This window comes from Argiope bruennichi, chromosome 4 (assembly GCF_947563725.1).
Source record: "Argiope bruennichi chromosome 4, qqArgBrue1.1, whole genome shotgun sequence".
Lineage (NCBI taxonomy): Eukaryota > Metazoa > Arthropoda > Arachnida > Araneae > Araneidae > Argiope > Argiope bruennichi.
This window is the reverse complement of record NC_079154.1, coordinates 63,603,199-63,610,242: the sequence shown is the minus strand read 5'-3', so window position 1 is coordinate 63,610,242 and position 7,044 is coordinate 63,603,199. Positions and strand designations below refer to the sequence as shown.

General features: G+C 28.6%; 1 non-coding gene across 1 annotated transcript; it reads left to right on the top strand.

The window, feature by feature from the left end:
• The first annotated feature begins 2,918 nt into the window (after positions 1-2,918).
• On the top strand, positions 2,919-2,990 carry Trnah-gug (transfer RNA histidin (anticodon GUG)). Its single transcript has one exon. It is a non-coding gene; the product is annotated as a tRNA-His (tRNA).
• The last annotated feature ends 4,054 nt before the right edge of the window (positions 2,991-7,044 follow it).

The following is a 7,044-nucleotide window of genomic DNA, read 5'->3' as shown; positions in this document are numbered from 1 at the left end:
TCCTAAAGATGACAAAATTATCGATTTATCGATCGATTTTTTTACAGGTTTAGATCGAGAAATAAGTAATAAATTTTACAAAGAGCCTGAATGTCAATTCTGTACTAATGTTTATTGCCAATTATCCAAGAAATGCAAATCTGACAAAATAATTTTAAAAAATGTTAAAAATTAAAAAAATACGCTTTTAAAGACAATATATATATATATATATATATATATATATATATATTGAAAAACATCAAAACAATAATGCTAAATAAATTATTTTTCCTGTTAAAATCAATTTAATGATTTAATTCTCAAAAAAAAAAAAAATTGTTAATTGTTTTTAATAATACTGTCTACATTTTTTTTTTTTTTTTGAAAAAGGGCACTGTGTTTGCTATAACGGTAATGGAGCAAAAGAATTTGCAGTTGCGATTGCCATAAAAAAAAACTTTATGACTGACTGCGCTTTTGATTTATAGGCGATTTTATTTGTTGCCATAAATATTGAATCACAAAAACTTGTTTCTTAGGCTGCCATTGACTTCCTCCCTAACTTGTTCAAACATTTAAATTTTTTAAAAGCAAGATACCGGTAGCAGTATTTTATCAGGAATACAGAAATTCACGAAATCAACTTCTTCAGAGAGAGAAACGCATAGATACAATCAGATTGAACAAATCCACATATACAAGCTAAAATCGACTTTTCTAAAAGTTATAAATGAAACCCTTTTTAACCTTTCTTCGGTATGAGGGGCACGTTAAATCCGTCCGGGCCAAACGTCCTCCCGCTGGTGCGGTGCGGTGTAGAGAGAGGGGTGCTAATTCACCTCTCGTCCTCGTCATCTGACAGCGGTTCAAAATTACGAGGTTCGTCCCTAAATAGCTCTAGTGTTGCTTTAAAAAATGGGTCGTTAATATAACTAAACTAAACTAAACTTTCTGCGGCATGATAAATGCGTCATAACGTGAAATATTGCATATGTTTAATATATCTTTTTAGTAATTTTAACTTAGTGTATTCAAGGACTTTTTTTCGCTCGAGTTACCGCAACAAAAGTAAGTAATGATCTAGAGTGACCACTTGAACGCAAAAAGTTAGGACATTAAAAAGTGAATATTCCTCGGAGATCTATTACAAAAATATTTCATGACGCTTGAATTGTATTTCCCTCCAATGCAGTGCATTTGCTCCAATTTCACCTCCAAACTCGCCTTCAATTTGCAGGATACGCTTGGCATTATAGAATGTGCTAAATACAGAAGTCTATATGGCGATTTGTTGGACACTAATCTTGATCTATACGCTTGTAACAGTTTTTTTAAAAGAACCATTGGCAAAACTACAAAATGATTAAAGATGCAACTATTCCGTCTCTAATAAAAATATCATCAATATTCTTATTTCATTTAAAAAATAGCCAATTATTATTAAGAAGGCGAAAAAGTAACTCTTATTTTTAGCGTCATCTTCCTTTAATAAATCACTTTTGAGAATTTATTTAATTTACTGAAAATATCTTAATCTAAACAATTGTTACGCCAATAAAAAATTTCGAACATTCCCCTAATAATAGGCATGTTTCTGTTATAAAACTTCGACGCCTTTAGCGACCGCCTGGTTCTTCGAGAATATTAGTTGTGTTTAATATCAATCCTTGAACAAAATTTTTATAAGAATCAAGTTGGGACTGACATTACAGACGTGTTATTTTAATAGTTTTTTAATAGTTTATTATTTTAATAATAGTTTGTTATTTTAATAATATTCATATAAATTATATTCATTATTTATATGAACTGTTCTAATGGAGGCAAGTTCCTAGTTCAATGGAGACAAGTTCCACGTCATCATAGTTCAATTAAAAGCGTATTTATCAGGTTCCTCTATCTGTAACGCTCACGGTAACTTTTCATTTTTGCCTTCTTATTCCTTAATTATTTATTATTAAATTTCATTTTCTTACGCCTCAAGTAAATTACACAGATATTAAGTCCTTTTTACGTAACTTTCAAAAATGGAGGGAAAAAGTGCGGAATTAAATATTTCGTGAAACGATAAAAAACGGTTTGAATCTCCTTGTAACAAAGAAATGCTTTGCTGAAAAACTACGAGAAGAAAAATGGTTTTTTAAAATTGTCGAAATTTAGGGTAAAAAATAACACGACATAAATTTATGTCATTAAAAAGTATTTTTTTAAATTTTAAAAGTGCAAAAGTAATTTTCGTGCTCTAATATTTTGGGAATTATCCTGGAAGAGCGCAAAATCTTGTTTAACTTTTAATTAATTAAAATCTAATAGAAATTTCACAAAATATATCGCTCGAAGGCGCACATTCTACCTTCCAAAGTATATTTGTGTCATATTGAGTTTCTAGCACGTTGGGGACAGTTTCTAACTGTGGGTTCTGTAAAGCATTAACGCACTCACATTCTCTATTCTTATTAATGGAGATGAAAATATGGTTTCAGTCTTTAGCACAAGTTCGATTAATGGGTTGTTGGAGATCCGTATAAACGAGACTCTATTGTAATGCAAATACTTTGATTAAAAAAGCATTTTTTTCTCAGAAAAATAATTTAGGGCTTTATCCATGTAATAAATGGGTTTCTTATTTAGTAATTTTTTTTTTCCTACCTCAAATTAGGAATATAAAAACAACTCTCAAATTTTATAAACCACAATAACAAATTTTAAAAGACACTTCATGATAACACTTAATATTGCACAATACAAAGCCTTTTGTTGCCATTCATTCGTCTTTTCTTCTGAATGATTTTAGAATTCGGAGAAGGTGCATGTCTGCCCAGTGTCAGCTGATGGTCATGCCTGACTGCCTCACTCTTTCGTCCGACGAAAAAAAAAATAGAGCAGTTTTTCAACTTCAGTGTCACTTAACCCTTCTTGTAGCATTCGTCCTTGAAGCCGTGATCGTATAGTGGTTAGTACATTGCGTTGTGGCCGCAATAACCCAGGTTCGAATCCTGGTCACGGCAGTTTGTAATTTTTAGTTCCTCACGCGTCCATTTTGCAATTCAAAAATATTATGTATCGCTTCAATGTACCCAATTAGCTTACTTTTAAAAAAAATAATAATGTTTATAAAGTCTGACAGATTATCTGTGAACTCGTTATTGGTAATGCGTCTTGTGATATTTAGAAATCATCCAGAATATTCTTCAAGGCTGGAAATGGAGCCTAGATCTACCTAAGTTGGCACGCACTTTTTTACTTTCTCGTAAAAACAGTATAGAGAAAGTATTATTCGAACTCGAGATTTTGATGAATTTCCATATTTTAGACCTCCCCGAGTTCCTGTTTGCGACAAAGATAACTCAAAAAAGGTTTGAGCTAGATGGATGGAATTTGGTAAATGGTCTTTACATTAAATTTGCCGATTTTAATCAAATTTTGAGTAAACTATGTTCAAAGTAAGTCCGTCTTTCCGGTTGTTCAAATATAAAGTTGTACTATAATTATAAAACGAAGAGAGTCAGATAGATAAAATTTGGTACACAGATTTAACATCCATAGTGTAGACATTTATCAAATTTTGATGGAACCAGAGATTGACCGTCTGTCGATCTGTCATTTCAGAAACTTGTAATATATCAAATTTTGTAAGCGAGTGCAAGTTTGTTTGTGATATATGACTGCAAGGGCAGTTTTGGATCGAATTTTTGTTTTAATTGGTTGAGGAAAAAGTGTCGGAAATACAAATTCAATTTTTGGATGCTGTTAACGCATGCCAGATATTATTATATCTTAACAATGATGATACGATGGATTCAATAAAATTGCTAAATTCAAGTCAAAAGTCAATATTTCTTAACTATTATACGCCAATCCCATGCAAGACATAGAGAGAATATGCGAGAAAGTTTTGAGGTGACCATTACCTCTTGTTTTTTTTTCGTTAATTGTGTTAAAAAAGATCTGTACATTTTTTATTATATTTTAATTAATTAACATTTTTCCCAATTTCGATTTTCAAAGTCGACGATTTTCAATTCTTACGTTAGAACTAGAATTCCCTTTTTTGAAGAACGAGATTTATGAAAATACGGGACGGGACGATGCAAACCATACGACGGGACGACGACGGGACCATACGGGACGATGCAAAACCTACCTGCCGTCATTTACATATTCAAATTATCGCATGATATCAATGGATAGAATTCTTTTGAAAAAGTGATAAAACCAGGGGAAGTCATCCGCCAAAACTTTCCTGTATATTTTCTAATAATTGTGTATTACTGTTACAGTTATTACATCAGCGGAACTAGTCTCCCGGAAACTTTCTCGCTTACTCACATATTAATTATTTTAAATATTGATAATCATCACATCATGATGCATCAAATGCATCTATCATTTAATTTTTTAACATAATTATTCATCTATTATTTAATATTTTTTGTGAAGAATAAAGCATTAAAAAATAAAACTTATTCATTAAATTTCGTGGCAATCTATTAGGGTAGATCTTTAGCGATTAATCGATGGAATATAGTTATTACATCAGCGGAACTAGTCTCCCCGAAACTTTCTTGCTTACTCACATATTGATTATTTTAAATATTGATAATCATCACATCATGATGCATCAATTGCATCTATCATTTAATTTTTTAACATAATTATTCATCTATTATTTAATATTTTTTTGTGAAGAATAAAGCATTAAAAAATACAACTTATTCATTTAATTTCGTTGCATGGAAGGGTCTACTCAAAATAATAATGTATAACCTGTGGGAGCGGTCTTTCCGAAACTTTCTCACATATTATCTCAGATAGAAATTTCCACTATATATCAATTTTTAAGGCGGAGCAAAGAATTTTAAATTGAAGAATAATAAGAAAAATATATGCAAATTACCAAAGATATCATAAAATCAATTAAAATTATAAAAATGAAATTCAAATCGAATTTAATTTAAGAAGTAGGTTTCCAGAATTTTTTTAAAGATTTAACAGTATTTTTTTTAATACAATAATTCCATCTTTTCAGAGGTATTCATTTTTGATTGGAATAATACAAAGAAAATAAATCGCAAGTAATAATTCCGATAAAGAAATAAATTGCCAAAAAAAAAAAAGAAAAAAAAATTGATTTAAGCATTATCACACATCTGATTCATGATGAAATAAATTTTCATTGTTTGATCTAGCTGTTGTTTTAAACAGAGTGATGATTTAAAACGGTTGATTATAGCTGAAAATGCTGAAATGATGGCTTCTGTTTTATTTAAAACGGGTTTTTCGGCAATGTTTATTTCGAATAATCAATTGGACGCGTGTTGGAATAATCACGAACAACAAAAGCATCTAAACATTAATCATTGACCTGATTCGTAATAAAGTACATTCATCGCAGACAAGTAGTAGCATTACTTTTGAATTGATTAACACAAGCTGTTTGAACTGCACGAACAATTCGACGCTTCATTTATAATGAATGAAAAAGTTATTTCAAAGGCTGTTTAACGTGACAGTAAAAGCTGAATACAAATAAAAATTAAATGAAGTGAATGCTGCTTAATTTTTTGAAAGATGCCTCTTAATTTTCTTTTTAAAAATATTTCATTTTCTTTTTTCAAGATTATTATATTACTTAGGATAAAAGTATTATAGTATTTTGAATATATGAGCGAATAGGATGTAAATACAGAAATGCACTTCTGTTTTTATGAAATATTATTGCGCCATCTGTTATCTGATGAGAGAACTAGAAATTTCACTTTCGAAGATACGAAATTCGCAAGACAAAGTTTCTCTTGATTAGAATGTGATTTTGTATAATTTTTTGAAAAGAAATTAGAGATCTTGAGTGGAATAATTGTAGTTTTATAACCATATGCAAGAGTCAGAATTTGTTTTCCCAACAATGTATTGTTTAGTTTAACAAACACATGAAATTTAAAGGAAAAAAACAAAACAAACTTACAAAAACGTAATAAAAATAAATTAAGCTTACTTGTTTCATGTTGTCGTAGAACATATAATTTTAGTGAAAGTCACAAAGTGTAGTTTTTTAGATGGAAATTTTTAAAAAATTACATAAATAAATCATTTTTTTCCCTTTTTGAGTTTATTGAATAGCATTTGCCTTATAGTGTATTAGATAAAATATATAAATGTCAGTTTTGAAAATTCCATTTGTAATATAAAAATTTAATAATTTAATCTTGTTAAAGGTTAGATGCTCTAAAAATCAATATATTTCTGTACATCTTAATTTCATTCAGCTTTACATTAAAAATATAAACTAACAATAAAATTTTTTAAAATTGTTCTTTCATTAAAATCTGTTAATGAAAAAATGGACTCAAATAAATAAGCATCCAGAACTGTAAAACTTTCTTAGAATTTCAATATTATTCTTAAATGAGATTAAAAGCACTGAAAATATGGTTTTATTAGTATCATTTTTAGATATACGCTCTTCAAAAAGAATTCTAAAATGCTTTTATTTTTCTTCGTTCCCTTGAGGGGTTTTTTTTTTTTTTTTAATTGGAAGACTTTAATAGAACTTATTTTCTATAAATAATTTTTATTCTTTTATTCCAAAGAAGAAATTATTTTTCAGTGTGCTTTTATTTTAAAAACTTGAATTAATTTTTGAAGTAATTTTTATTAATAGAGAAAAATAGATATATATTTTTCTATTTTGGAAATTTTTTGAAAATTCTGCAAGGAAGGATATATTTTTTTGATAAATATGCATGAAATAAAACCAATCTATAAAAAAACACACACACACACACAAAATAAGATGAAAATTTTTATTGAATGTTTTTCGAGTCATTTTACTTCATCAGTAGTTATTTTTCTTAAGAGCATAGTATCTGTATCAAAGAATTCAAACAAATTTTAAATTCATTTCATTTTATTAGCTTTAATTTCTACTTTACATTTAATAAATGGCACAAATCGTTTAATTTAAAATAATACACTATGCCTTTAAGTCAGAAAACAATATTTAAAACTATTCTTTTTCTGAAATTGTAAGTAGTATTTTTACTAGGTAATTTCGAATAAAAA